At 39.6% G+C, this 15577-nt stretch overlaps 1 protein-coding gene and 1 pseudogene across 5 annotated transcripts in view; both read left to right on the plus strand.

Moving 5' to 3' along the window:
• Nucleotides 1-15577, plus strand: part of SLC7A3 (solute carrier family 7 member 3) — an 87398-nt gene that overhangs the window by 48828 nt on the left and 22993 nt on the right. For 2 of the 5 annotated variants that reach the window (XM_039841720.1, XM_039841721.1), the window contains 2 exons: nt 2223-2264; nt 4412-4539. The exons of 1 other annotated variant lie outside the window; for it this stretch is intronic. The gene's annotated coding sequence lies outside the window, so the exon portion shown is untranslated. 2 more of the 5 variants (XM_039841722.1, XM_039841719.1) reach the window with 2 other exon arrangements.
• On the plus strand, nt 5889-6007 carry LOC120585421 (uncharacterized; annotated as a pseudogene).

Below are 15577 nucleotides of genomic sequence, written 5' to 3' on the forward strand. Positions count from 1 at the left end.
TGGTTCTGCCTGGTTCGACAGCTCGTTCCCTTTTATCCCATTGGCTCGAGCTACCACGGGCCGTTCATCCATTCTCTTACTTTGGACGCTTCTGCTTTTCAGTAATTATGAATAAAGCTGCTATGAACATTCATGTACAAAAAAAAATCCCTCACGGAAGAAATATTTGAGCTGAATACTGAAGGAAAAGAAGGAGTTTACTAAGTAGAATGAAAACGGCATGATGAAGGGCAGAGTCGAATGAAAGAGCATGGCGGGCTTGGGGCCATCGGAAAGTTCTCTCTAGTTGGGGTGGTACATTTATGATGACGAAGCTGAAAGGTAGGATGGGGTCAGATCATGAAGACTCAGGGCTTCTGGGCTTTATTCTTACAGACTATGGTTTTCTAACTTCACTTGCTCATCTTCTACCTTCACTGTTTTCATTTCTTAAATTTAGGCAATAATATCTTTGAAATCATGACTCTAATATATGTTCTTATGAAGACTGAAATAGAAGTATGCCTCTTAAAATTAAAATATATTCATTTCTGTGTCAACTGGTACACTATGAGTGTTTAGAAAGATGATTCTGAAAGCATCGTATGAGAGATTTTGGGTCAGAGAGTAAAACGCGATTATTTTAAAGGCTATTGAGATGACCAAGTCCTGAACTAAAAGACACCTTAATGACAGGGGTGGTAAAGGGAGAAAGGGATTTAAAAGGGATTTAGGAACTAGACTAGACAGGACTTATGCTTAATTAGAGGAAGGTAAGGGATATTTACGAATTAATAAATATTGGATTTGGTGAGCAATTAAGTAGAAGGGCGGAAGGTTAAAAGGAAGGATCTCGAATTACTCGCAGTTCTCTTGTCTCGGGAGTGAATGATGGCACCAGTTCACCGAAGCAGAGAATAAGAGCCAAAGTAGGTTCGAGGGGAAAATTTCCCTCAAAAAATTTACTCATTTGCGATTTTCTTTTAAATTACAAATTTAAATGACAATACGTTCTTACTGTAACAAGTGAAATAAACCAAAAATACAAGAAGATAAAGTTAATGATACCTCCCCCTTTTTTTACCATTTTATTTTATTATTAGTCCCTCCCTTTCCGTATGTCTTTCCTTCCCGTTGTAGCACCTTTTCAATGAGCGTATATGCATGTATATACACATAGGTATATGTGCATACGTGTCTCTGTGTGTATGATTTTGATGATTACTTTTTTGTAAAAAAATATATATATTCCTGCCACATTTGCCCATCCATTCATCCAGTGGTGGGTAAGCAGATTGCCTGTGTGCACCCAAACTTGAGTAGAGAGCGAAGTAGCCACATAAAATTATTTTCAATTTTACATGGGAGATTTGTCTCTTTTCCCTCACGTATGTATGCATGCAGGAATGCGTGCATGTTTGTACGTATGCATATATTTTTCCATCTAAGCATTTATTTATATCAGTATAGACTCATGGATATTTATTTTATTGTTATATTTTATACTCATATTTTGAGTTGCCTACTAGTTGGCTCCTGTGTCCCTCTGACACGCCCCCATCATTGTGGGTTTTTTTTTTCCTTTTGAATACTCCTTTCTTGGTGCTACTAGAAGATCCAGGCTCATCTTGTATATTCCTGCCCTAAACTGAAAATCCCTTCTTTCTGCACTAGAAAAATTGTGTGTGTTTTTATTCTGAGCTGCGTGGTTTCAGATTAGAAATCTGCCATCATTCAGACTGATGTTTTTGATAAGTAGTGCGTCTTTTCTCTTTGGCTGACTTCAGGATATTTTCTTTGTCTTTCATCCGCAGAAGTTTAATTATGACGTGTCTTGGCGTGGATTTTTTTGTAACTCATTTTTTCTAATAACTGCATATTATTCCATATGTAGAGATATCACAATGAAAAATATATGCTTTTAAAATATAATCACCGATATACAAATATACATATAAGGAATATTTGTTGCAGTATCATTGTTAGTGGCAAAAAATTGGGAACAGACTGTAAGGTCAAAGTCAAGGTGCTATTCATTTTAGGGGAGGCCCTCAGAGCTGTGGGTTGAGTCAGCCCCATTCCCCACTCCCATGCCCCCTTCACGCCACAGGCAACCATTCCTTAATGTCTTTTTTTGTTTGAATGTATTCTTATAAAATGCCATTTGCTGTTTTACGTGTGTGTTATTTTAATTTACATAAATCGTATTGTATTAGACATTCGATGCTTTTTTTTTTACCTAGCACTCTATTGTAAAGGACATTCCTGTCGCTATTTCTATCCATGTGAGGCATCCCTTCTGTCTGCTGCACAGTGCTATCCCGTTTTTCCATCCATTCCTCCGGTGCTGGGGAAGCAGATTACCTCTAACTTCCCGTTAACATGGGCAACAATGTGATGAGCATCCTGGTACATGGACCCTAGGGACCTGTGCAGCAATTTCCTTGGCATATAAGGGACATATATTATATTCAAACAGATATTGCAATATGGCTTTCCTAAAAAGGTCATAGCAAGTCATACTTGTATGAGCAGTGTGCGAAAGTGCCTGTTCCCCCTAATCTCTACCAACACTGGATGTTATCTTTCTCATTAATTCTTGCCACTCTTTCTGAGAAATACTGCATTTATTGCATTTTCCTGGCTGCTAGCTGAGCTTGGGCATCTTTTCACAGGTTTTTGTCAACTCGAACTTCAGTCGACTGCCCTGTTTAGAACCGAATTCTGAACGTGCTGAATATGAGATGACCTATCTAGTAGGCAGCTCAAAGCGTGAGCCTGTGGTTCCGAAGGAGATTAGAGTCACGAGGTGGCAAGTCAGGAGCCGCCGGCTGGTAGGTGACAGCCAAAATCGTGTCATTGGGATCTCAAAGACAGGACCATTCTAGAAGACAGTGTGAAGGGGAAAGAGCTGAACAGAAGCCCCGCGAAGTCAGCATTGAGCAGCAGGTAGAGGAGGAGTGTTTGGATCTGAAATGCTGAATTAGCTCAGTAATCCCTGCAGTCACCCTATGAGGCAAATAACTGTACCCGCATCGTGGGGAATGGCAGACAGAAGCTTAGAGAGCTGGGCAGCTTGCCCAAGCCCCGACCCGCGGGGCGTCTGAAGGCCTGGTTCTCAGGCCGCCCGGTGCTTCGGGGTAGGGGCGAGGCTGCGGCGGGCAGGGCGGCTCTTTCTCCGCGCTGACCTGCTCTGGAGCAGGGTCTCTCGGCTCCAGAACTTGGAATTTGCAGCTGGGTAAGTCTTTGTTGGGCGGGGGGTGCGGTCCCGCGCTTTGTGACATGTTTACCAGTATCTCTGGCCTCTACTCGCTAGATGTCAGTAGCTCACCCTCCCTAACTCTCCGTATTGTGACAGCCAAAATGTCTCCAGACGTGGCCAGGGGACGGCATCAGCCGTGCTTGAGAACCCCTGCTTCGGGGGCTCACAGAACAGTCCCGCCTCGGCCCGAGAGGGGCGGTCACTGTGCGTGTTGGAACTTTCTGACAAAATCCAGGCCCTTTCTGCTACGGAACTTTGCTCTAGGTCCTGAGGCTGTTCGGCCTGGCCCCACTGGTTCCCTTTGCCCTAAGGAGATACCTGTCCTATCTGTGGGATCCTATCCGTGGTTAAAGCACTGAGGTCGGATGGATCTGAACCCAGCCTCTTATCTGCCCCAACCCCGAGGTTCTCAAAGTACAACAGGGATCAGAATCACTTGGAGGCCGGCTTGCCAGATTTAGAGAAAAACTGGAAAACAAACAACAAACCAGCCAAAAAAAAAAAAAAAGATGCCCAGTTAAACTTGAATTTCGATATAAAGAAGTCCTAAATATTGCAGGTATTTATACTAAAGAATTATTTGTTATTTATCTGAAATTCAAATATAACTGGCTGCCCCTCAGACCCTCACACCCCACCAAGGCAGAGGGAAGAAAATGGCTCCAACTTAAAACAGCGTTCTATTTTTCTAAGTACTGAACCACTTGATCAGAAATCCATGTGTGAAAGAATATGCGTTTGTACTGATAATAGTACAAATGACATTTGAGCACGAATACAAAAGCAGTCCAAAAGGCAGTTTAGGAAACTTTATTCTTACCGTTTACCAAAGCCTAGTGTGAATCGTTGTTAGTTTTAAGTCCATCAGAGTGCCTCGCTTTATACGCTGATTCCTGAGAACTATGCGATTATCATAATTCTTTTAAAAAAATAATTGCTCTTTTTGCTAATTACAAAAGTAACATATGCGCCTCGACTTTTAAACAATCTAGAAGGTCGTGACTTTAAAAGAAAATTCTCGATAATCTTAGGCACAAAATGAGCTGTTAATTATTTGCTGTACAATTTTAGAGACCCTTCGCATAGTGCTAACATGGATAATTTTATTTACTTTGTAACAAAAATTGAGTTGTTACAAACTCACGAATTTGAACATATTTGATATTTCAGACTCGTCTAGTGCATTTCCTACCCCAGGCCTGGAATCAGCTACTTCTCCAAAACTCCCTGGTTTCTTTTTCGTGGGAAATGGTATTTCAAGGCCACAGTTTGGACGCCGGCGATGCTCGTAGCTACAGGTCAGATTGTCATTTCTAAGCCATTTAAGAAAAAATGCCTCGTGAGTTCACACTGGTACTGTAATTGAAATTCTGGCCTTAATTCCTATCTGCTATCTATATCTCCTTTCTTTCATATTTGAGAATCTTGCTTCCCAAAGATATACGGGATAATAGAATTAGAATACCACGTAATTACTCACTGGCTTCATCCCACTCACGTACATAACTGATCCAGAACAGCTAATACTTCTAGCAATTACATACTGTACTCCCTTCGAACCGTCATTGAATCTTTGTCCTACAAGTATGTGTGTGTGTTTATCATATTTATTTAATGCTCGCTACCAGTCCTGATGTGAATGTCTTTCTAGTCATTCTGCTTTTCCGAAGTTTATTCTCTAGTAGATTCGCTAGGAAGGTTTATGACAGCAGTCTTCCTGAATGGTTGCATGGCAATAATTGTTCGTAGCCTGTGTTCTAGAAAGTCAGTGTATCTGTTTGCTCGGGCTGCCATGACAAAATATCACAGACCGAGAGACGTAAACAACAGAAATTTATCTTCTCACAGTTCTGGAGGCTAGAAGTTTAAAATCAAAGTGCTAGCAAATTGCGTTCTTCCTAACGCCTGTGTCCTCGGCTTGCAGAGAGGCCACCTTCTCTCTGTGGCTTCATAGGGCCCTTCCTGTGCATGCACACCCCTCGTATCTCTGTGTGCCTAAATGTCCTCTTATAAGGACACCGGTTAGATTGGATTCAGGCCTCATCTTAAGTTTATCACTTTTTCAAGGCCCTGTATGCAAATATGGTCACATTCTTAAGTACTGGGAATCAGGAGTTCGACATAGGAATTTGAGAGCGAGGACACACTTCAGCCCACACCGGTCAGTCCGTTTGGCTGGACATCTAATCTTTGGCTCACATTTCCTTTCCTGTGTATCTTGAATACATAACTTTATTGTCTTCTGGCATAAGCCATTGCCGTCAATAAACCTGATGACTGGCTGATTTTCTTTCCCTTGTTCTTTTTACCTGGAAACATATTTTTTTTCTTTAATGTCCAGTAATTTTACTGTGATATGGTCATTTGAGGTCGATTTTCTCAGTTACATAAATTGCCTTAAGTGTTGTTTCAAGTCGTTTTTAAAAGTTAAAAAAAAAGTTATTTCAGGAAAACTTTCTTATAATCTTTATTATTTTCTTCTGTTCCCTTGCTTTGGATTTCTTCTATTTATGTTGGATTTTTTAAACTGTCTTATAAATTTATCAGTTTTTCTCAAATCCAAATTATTTTTATTTTGTCTCTCTTAAGGCATTATGTGTTGCGTTTATTCACTCTTGTGCTCCTTCTAGTTTAGAATTCATTTCTGGTCTATGGCCATGCCACCCCGAACGTGCCCGATCTCATCTGATCTCAGAAGCTAAGCAGGGTCGAGCCTGGTTAGTACTTGGATGGGAGACCACCCAGGAATACTGGGTGCTGTAGGTGTTAAAAAAAAAGAGTTCATTTCTGATTTTTTCTTTTATTTCCAGTTCTTTCCTTAGTTTTATTACCTTTTGAGTTTTTCTAATTTTTATTTACGTTCTTTCCTATCTTAAATTTTTTATTAATGTATTTTTACTTGTTTTAAAGTAGCAGGTTATAATTCTCATGTTTTATAGCATTATATTCTGTGCTTTCATTGTCAACAGATGTTATTTTCCTTAGTCTCTTTTTATTATAATAAATATAGCCTTGATCCTTTCCTGTTGCTCATTTTCACATGAGAAGTTTTTTTTTTATTTTATTTTTTTAATTTTAGAAGGGGAGTGGATTTAGAGTAGATTGTCTAATTTCGCGGCTTTTGAGCTCCCTCTTCTGTCGCTTTTGTATAATATTTGAAAATGAGATCCTGGTGCTTCTCCCCTGCTCGGATCCGGAACCTCTCCCAGTTGCAGCCACGGTCCTCAGATCGGCCCTATGAGCTTTCTGGCCAGTAACCTTGGCTATTTGGGGGTTCTCCGGACTGTCAGATGCCCCACCGCTTCCCTCTGCTTCCTTTCATACCATTGTCGATAACGCATCTTGTAGCTGTTGGTAATTTGTCCCCCTTCTTCATATTTAAGGGTTCGTCCACGATACTGTCCACGGTCTTTGGTTTTGCTCTCCTAGTTTCTCCGTTTTTATAGAGGAACTTCAGGTGCATTAAAAACTACGCCCCTCATCACCTTCCAAGAATCATCCCGTCCATCAGTTTTTATTGCATTTATTATATTTCCGTTACAAGTTTTTAAAAATTTTTACTCATCTCTTCAAAGTATTATTTACCCATAACAAAATGTACCTAGTTTACGTGTACGGTTTGATGAGTCTTGACAAATGAACGCCCCTCCGTAACCACCACCACCACCATCGAGAGGACAATCCTGTCATCTCAGAAAGTTCCTTTGTGCCCCCTCACAGTTAATCCTCTCCACCCGTGGCACCAGGCGACCACTCATCTGCTTCCCATTACTATAGATTTGCCTATTCTAGAATGTCGTATATATAGAATCAAACATTATGTCCTTTTTTGTGTCTGCATTTTTTTTTCTCAGCATTATGTTTTTGAGATTCATTCATGTTATTGCCTGTATCAGTAGTCAAGTATTCCTTTGTACGGATATGCCACCATTCATTCATTTATTCTCCTGTCGATGGACATTTGGGTCATTTTTAATGTTCGGCTATTATAAATAGAGATGCTGTAATATTCTTGTGTATGTCCTCTGATGAATATGCGCACTGACTTCTGTTGAATGCTTACTTAGAAGTGAAATTGCTGAGTCGTAGAGTAGATGTATGTTTAGCTTACTAGATACGGCCGAATAGTTTTCCAAAGGCTTTGTACTGATTTCCACTGCCATTAGTAATGATCAGAATTCAGATCGCTCCACATCATCGTCTAAAATTGGTATTTTCAGTATTTTTAAAAAAAAATAACCTTTTGGTGAGACAGAAGTGCGTTTAAGTCATTTTTGACAGTGAGCTGCTCATTTTCCTTAGAACATTATTTGTGGGAATTTTTCGAGACTTTCAGTTAAAGAGCGTTCTTTCAGAAAGTGATGCTGTGAGGCGTTTATGGGCAATGGTCTGGGACCTAGTGAACCAAGTCAAGATTGTTTTTCTTTTAACCACTAGGCGGCGTGTGTTTGCGCTGCAAGTTGGAGGGAGGACCGGCTTATTCAATTTCCTAGGGGCAGGATTCTCCCCTGTGCTCTGTTCAGAGCCCCGGAGACAATCTGTCCTTCTGTCCCTGGAGCTGGGGGAGTGTGGTTCGGTGCGGTTACTTCCTTACTTGAGGTGGCAGGCCTTTCAGGACCCAGCTAAAACCCAGGGGTACAGAAAGGCTTTTTTTTTGTACTTTCCACTTTAGCTGGACCTAGGAGCCCACAATAGTTAAGGCGAAGGTCACCCGGTTTGCAAACGCTCCCAGGGAAAAAGCAGATTCAGTGCGCATTCCCTTTCATTTCTATCATAACTCCTTACCATCTGCTCAGTTCTTTGATGCTTTTACTAAGGTACTTTCTGTTTTATCCAGTATCCTAAGTGGTTTTCTGTGGGAGGGCTGGTTCAGATACCTAGTCCACCTTATAACCAGCAATGGAAATCTTGCTTTCTATTTGTCATTATTTTCTTACATGGCTCTTGTTTGTTTTTCCCGGAGTTTCTAATTGCCGTTTATATTTTCTTTTTGAGGAACTATTATGACTTCTTCAAATCATTACTGTTTTCCAGTTTCCTAATCTAGCTGCCGTTTGGCTCCTCCCATTCTTCTTGGAGACATTCTTTCTGTAGCATCCTGGTTCCTTAGTCTAAATTAAACTGATGGCTTTCTAGCCTACTTCTAGTTAATTCCTGGAGTTGTTTTTTTTCCCCTCACTGTATTCATGAGTTAAGTTTACTAATTTTTGTTTGTCATGTCTTTTTCTTTCTGGGATTTACCCTAGTTCTGTTAGAGATTTTTTTTTTTCAGTCCTTACATTCCCAAAAACATCTATCTGAACTCATCATTGATTGGTGATTTGACTAGGTTTTAAATTCTAGGTTCAGAATTTAAATTCTAGGTTCCCTGAGAAATTTAAAGTTTTCTTCTAGCATCCGGTATTGCTAATGAGAAATCTGATTTTTGTTTCTTTACGGGTAACCTACTTTTTCTTCCTGGAAGCATGTATGATGTTCTCTATTTCTGATAGTATAAAATGACAGTGTCTAAGTATGGGTCCTTTTTTCCTTTGGGCTTAGTCAGCCCTTAAAACCTTGTCTCTGAATTATCTGTTCCTCTGGGGTTAACTCTGCTTGCTTATCTTGGCCATTCTTTTCATCATGCTGTTTTTCTTCATCCTTCCGAAAGTCTTTGATTGTTTCTTCATCTTGGTAAATGGAAGAATACGCAGTTGATATAGCTTCTTCTACTTTAAGAATGTGCATCCATTTGCTCACTACGTCTCTGAGCTGAGTACGGGATTGGACTAGAGGCTTGTGACTAGCAGCCTTCTCTTTAGATTTGGGTTTGGAAGCTGCCTTTAGGCTGGGGGACCCCAATGCCAGGTTAAGAAGAGTTTGCTTTCCTCTGGGGCACCAACGCCTATACTAACCTTTATTTTTTTTTTCAGGCATTTATTATATTTCTACTGAGCTCTCTTTTCTTTTTCTCTTTATCTCCTTAACTGTTTTTTTTTTTTTTTTGCTAGGTGATAAAGATTGCTAACTATGCTGAGTATGGGGATGATGGTCGGGGATCATGGGAGCCACTGAGGGCATTTGTTCTGCCAGGATTATGGCTTCCAATTCACCCCTTAGTTTTCAGACTCCCTTCCTATTTGACTTTGAATACTTGCCAGCTCCGAAATGGGAGCTTTGCTGGGATTCTTCCAGCTACATCGGCGGGTTCTATTCTGTTTCATCAGTTGACACGTTTCCAATCTTCCGGAAATTTGTTAAGCCCATTTTCTTCACTGTTAAGGGCTTACTCCTTTCTTACCATTTTAATGGGATGTCAAAAGGAGGGAGATAAGCACATATTTTTAGTCAGACATCTTCATTTAGAACTCTCTTATCTTTACAGTGGCTTCATGGTAGATCTTTGCATGGATATAATACAGTTTATTAAATGCCCAATTGATGGACATTTGGGTTCTTTCCAGTTTTTCACTATTCAAACAATGGCGCAGTGGACATCCTTCGTACGTACATCTTTGGGCACCTGTGCGAGTATTTCTGGAGGATAAATTTATAGAAGTAAAATTGATAGCTATTGCCAAATTGCACTCTTAAAATATTGGCTCATTTCACAGCGAATGGGAGTGTCCCCTTCGCCACATCTTCGTAACACTGTCATGAATCTTTTTCCATCTTTGCCAATCAGATGGGCAGAGGTCCACCCCCTCATTGTTTTAATGTGTCTTTCTTAAATGTGAGTTAGGTTGAGCATTTTTTCGATGTAATTTCTTCCATGAATTGCCTGTTGCCCTTTGCCGGTATTATTTGTGCTTTTCCAATTGATTTATAAGAGTTCTTTTTATACTATGTATCGTGATTCTGATTCTGGGTTTACACCATTTATGTTTGGAATACACGGTGACACAAAATTCAGCAAAGTTCTTTATCGCAAGAATTTTTAAAGCCTTTAATGTGTTCACATACATTGTGAAGAAGTGAATTTAGTATGTAACATTTCTCAAATTAATCTGATCACAGAACTGTTTTGTGTTGTTTTTTTTTTTCCTAGAGTATCTTGAGGAACTACTTTTGAGGGACCAGTTTGGGAACTGCTGTCTTCTCTAGTAATTAAGCTCAATGACAGTGAAGACTCTGTCTTATTCACCATTGTCTATCCAGCATCCAGTACCCGGCACGCAGTAAACTCTATGTAAATATTTGGTGAATAAATGAATGAATATATCTGTTAATGTCCAATAGATGAGTATTTTTTGGTACCTATTATATAGTACTTGGAGAGGTACTATGAAGATGTAGAATTATTGTATTTCATCTGATCTGAAACATCATTGAGTATAAGATGCACCCTTGTTTTATGCGCCACTTAGAACAAAATATTGCCAAGTAAATTATAGCACAATATTATTTTAGCTTTGAGTATTTATAGTTTGTCGTTATTGACGGTGTTCTTTAAGACTTTCTTAGAAATGGATTTTTATCATTTATCACTCGTACACACATCACGAAGAACACCAAAAGTGAAATACATTGGTTAAGGTATTTCTACAATATCTTTAGACTTGGAATCTGACTCTTCCAAATGATTTTTTGTCTCGGCAAGCACATTGCCGATTTGGCACATAATATTATCTCTGTCGTTAAGCACGTGGGTGACACAGCGTTCTGGGAAGAGGGGAAGGTTCGACTGTTGTCCACGGTTTTCTTCCAAGTTGCCGCAACCATTGTGCAAGTTTTGATTCTGGCGCCTCCCTGATTCTACCACAAGGTGTCAGGCAACGACAGCCACATCGCAACTGCCGCCAGACCGATGGCAACTGTGGGGTTCCATTAGGTACAAGACGCGTCCCAATTTCAGAAAACTTAAAAACGTGAAGAAATGTGCATGTCTGAATGGATGAACTATGCTGTTCTCGCTGTGCCCTGCAAAGGTCCTGCCTCTGCTCCCCATCACTCTCTCCTTCATACCCTGCATCCTGACCGCCATCCCTCCGGAGGTGGGCTGTTGTCAGTCCTTGTACCGATTCGTTCACCAGTGAGTGACTGTGACATTCTACCTGGGGAGGTAATAGTAGTGAGAATCTTCGGGCTAGGTCTCCCAGTTCTGCCCTCTTTTAAATGGCAGACAGTCTTGTATTTGACCTATTATCTGTGGTTCCTTTTTCATCTGCCCCTTTTAGATTCATTTTATTTAAAAGTTCAGTAGTTCTAGCTTCTTCAGCCAGTCCTCATGGGCCGAGGTTTCCAGAAAACTTCCCACCTTAGTTGCCCTGAACTGTAGTTGGCATGTGGAGCTTCCCCCCCTGAAATGCATGACGCCCCCCACGAAAAACAGTCAAACACAGCGACCCAGCAGCTCTCGTACTAGGCAAAACTTCTCTCACCTGTCTTCTCAGATCGCCTGCTCCATCCCTGTTCCCTCCCACTCTGAAGATATCCTTACTTCCCCTTCATAAGGAAACCTGAAGCCCAGCAAGGCCCCTCTGCCTCAAAATGCAGTTACTTTTGGGGTCAGCCTTTCCTGTTCCCCTCCCTCGCTCAGGCCTCCGCCCTCCCACCTGTACAGGGTCCTGCCCGGGCCAATGTCATTTCTCCTCTTTCTTCCTTCTCCAGCCTTTCCATCTCCATCGCAGAGTCTCGCCCTCAGCTAGTAAACACGCTTTAGTATCTACAATCTTGCGAGAAAAAAAGTATACTTCATTCATTACACACCCAGCTTTAGTTAAGTATATTTTCTTCCTTTTCCGTAAGTAAACTTCATTTAAAATTTTTAGTATTTCCTTTTTGATTCAAAATTCAAAAGTCTTAAAAGGTCATACTGAAAAATTTCCCTCCCATCCGCACCTGACACTCAGTGTATTTTGCATCCTTCGTATGCAACGGGCAAGCTTATCGCCCATGCATCCAGAGTGTTACACTTCTGTGTGGACTTGGGAACAACTAAAAAAATAGTCACATAAACAATCTTCTATAGGGCTTTATTCTCTGAACCCTGGTTAAGAAAAGCTGCAAACTATGCATATATAAGCACATGTATGTGTGTTTCCTCTTTTTTACAGAAATGGTGCAATCTCACATACCATCTTGCGCCTTTGTTCACTTAATGTATCGGAGATGTAGCTATGTATCTATATCCATTCATTTGTGTATTTCTTTCTTTCTTTCTTTGTTTCTTTGTTTCTCTGTTTCTTTCTTTCTTGCTCTTTCTTTCTTTCTTTCTTTCTTTCTTTCTTTCTTTTCTTTCTTTCTTTCAACAACAACAACTTTCTTTTCTTTCTTTCAACAACAACTTTTCTCTCCCTCTCATTTATTTCTCCCTCCCTCCCTCTGTGTATCTCCTACCTGTCTATTATATATTTTACATATATATTATCTATATATCCAAACCTAAGGAGAGCTCTCACATTAAAAAAAAAGAATTTCACCTATACTTTTAAAGAATGTTATTGAGCTGTAATTCACATGCAATTCACCTGTTTAAAGTATACAAGTGAGTTATTTTCACAGGGTTCTGTGACCCTCACAACAATTTCAGAATGTTTTTATCACTTCGAAAGAAACCCTGTACCCATTAGTAGTGTTCCCCATTTCCTCTGAACCCTCAATGCTGTGGCAGCCACTAATCCACTTTCCGTACTTATACATTTGCCTATTCTGGATATCTCATGGGAACAGAATTGCAAAATATATGATCTTTCGTGACCTTTTTTACTTAACATACAGTTTTCAAGGTTCATGTTATGGCATGTATCTGCACTTCATTCTTTATATCGATCAATAATATTTAATTGTATGGACATACCACATTTGATTTTTCCATTCATCGATTAATGAACATTTTGGTTGTTTGTATTTTTTGACTATTATGAATAATGCTGCTATCGATATTTGTGTACAACTTTTGTGGACATGTTTTCATGTCTTGGGTAGACACCTAGGTGTGTGTGTGGATCGTATTGTAATTCTCTGTTTAACCTTTGAAGGAACTGCGAGACATTTCCACAAAGGCTGCGCCATTTTACACCGCAGCAGCAGTATACGAGAGTTCCAATCTCTCCACATCCTCTCCGGCATTTGTCATTATCTGTCTTTTGGATCATAATCAATCCTCATGGGTGTGAAGTGGTATCTTGTAGATTAGATTTGCATTTTCCCGATGGCTAATGATGTTTAACATCTTTTTATGTTCTTTTTGGTCATTTGCATATCTTCATTGGAGAAATTTCAATTCAGATCTTTTGCCCATTTTTTAAAAATTAATTTATTTTTTCACGGTGACATTAGTTAACGAAATCCAATAAGCTTCAGCTGTACACTTTAACAGTAAGGCATATATATACATTTACACTGTGTGTTCACCTCCCATAGTTAGATTTCTTTCTGTCACCACATATTTGACCCCCTTTACCCTGTCTACCTCCCCCTCCTCCCTCTCCCTTACCCTCTGGTAAGCACTAGTCTATAGTCCATGTCTATGAGTCTCTGTTTGTTTGTCCTGTTTGTTGCTTTTAGGTTTATATCCCACATATAAGTGATATCGTGTGGTTTTCAACTTTTTCTGTCTGGCTTATTTCGCTTAGCATGATTATCTCGAGGTCCATCCATGTTGTCGCAAATGGCAGTATTTCATCTCTTCTTACGGCCGACTAATATTCCATGGTATCTATGTACCACAGCTTCTTTAGCCAATCATCTATCGTAGGACACTCCTGTTGCTTCCATGTCCTGGCCACTGTGAATAATGCTGCTATGAACATCGGTGTGCAAACATCTTTTCGGATATGAGTTTTCAAGTCTGTGGGGTAAATACCAAGTAGAGGGATTGCTGGATCATATGGTAGATCAATTCTTAGTTTTTTGAGGAACCTCCGTACTATTTTCCATAGTGGCTGTACCAATTTGCAGTCCCACCAGCAGTGTATGAGGGTTCTTTTCCTCTGCATCCTCTCCAGCATTTGTTATCACTTATCCTGTTGATTATAGATGTGAGATGGTATCTCATTGTGGTTTTGATTTGCATTTCTCTAATAGCTAGCGATGTTGAGCATCTTTTCAAATATTTGTTCCTTTGCCCATTTTTAAATTGGGTTATTTGTTTTATTTTTTATCGTGGTATAATATGCCTAACATAAAATTGACCATCTTAACCATGTTTAGGTGCACAGTTCTGCAGCATTATGCACATTCACACTGTTGTGTAGCCATCGCCACCATCCATCTCCAGAACTTTTTCATTTCCCAAACTGAAATTCCATCCCCATTAAACACTAAGTCTCCCTTCCCCTCCCTCGCCAGCCCATGGTAACCACCATTCTACTTTCTGTCCCTATGCATTTGGCTACTCGAGGGACATAATATAAATGGAGTCATATAATATTTGTCTTTTTGTGACTGGCTCATTTCCTTTAACATAATGTTTTCAAAGTTCATCTGTGTTGTAGAATATGTCAATATTTCCTTCCTTTTTAAGGCTGGATAACATTGCATTGTGCGTCTAGACCACATTTTGTTTATCCATTCATCTCTTTGTTGGTGGTCACTTGAGTTGTTTTGACTTTTGGCTCTTGTGACCAGAGGTGTACAAATAACTTCTGGTTTTGGTTTTTAATAACAGTTATATTGGTGGACATGACGTGCTTAACTTTTTATTATTGGATAGTAAGAGCTCTGTATATATTCTAGATATAAGTCTTTTATCAGATAAGCGATTCGCAAATATTTTCTCCCATGGGTTGTCTTTTCATTTTCTTGATGGTGTCATTTGAAGAACAAAAGTTTTTAATTTTGATGAAGTCTGATGTATCTCTCCTTAATTTTATTGCTCATGCTTTTGGTGTCATATCTAAGAATCATTGCCAAATCCAAGGTCGTGAAGATTTATACCTATGTTTTCTTATGAGAGTTTTATATTTTTAATACTTGCATTTAGGTCTCTCATCTACTTCAAGTTAATTTTGTACATAGTGTGAGGTCCAAAGTCATTCTTTTCCATTGGAATCTCGTTGTCCCAGCACCATTTATTGAAAAGATTATTCTGTCTCTCATTGAATTATCTTGGCACCCATGTCAAAAAAACAATTGATCATAAGTATGAAGGTTTATTTCTGGACTCTCAATTCTATTCCATCAATGTATATATCTATGTCTGCCTTTATGTTAAGTGTCACACTGTCTTGATTACTGTAACTTTGTAGTAAGTTTTGAGATTGGGACTTGTGAGCCTTCTAACTTTGTTTTTTTCTTTTTCAAGATTGTTTTGACCGTTCTGGGTCCCTCGGATTTTCATATGAATTTTGGAAATAGCTTGTCAATTTCTGCAAAGACGGCAGCTAGAATTTTGATGGGTATTGCCCTATATCC

This window comes from Pteropus medius, unplaced genomic scaffold (genome assembly GCF_902729225.1).
Source record: "Pteropus medius unplaced genomic scaffold, Ma_sr-lr_union100, whole genome shotgun sequence".
In the NCBI taxonomy this organism is placed as follows: Eukaryota; Metazoa; Chordata; class Mammalia; order Chiroptera; family Pteropodidae; genus Pteropus; species Pteropus medius.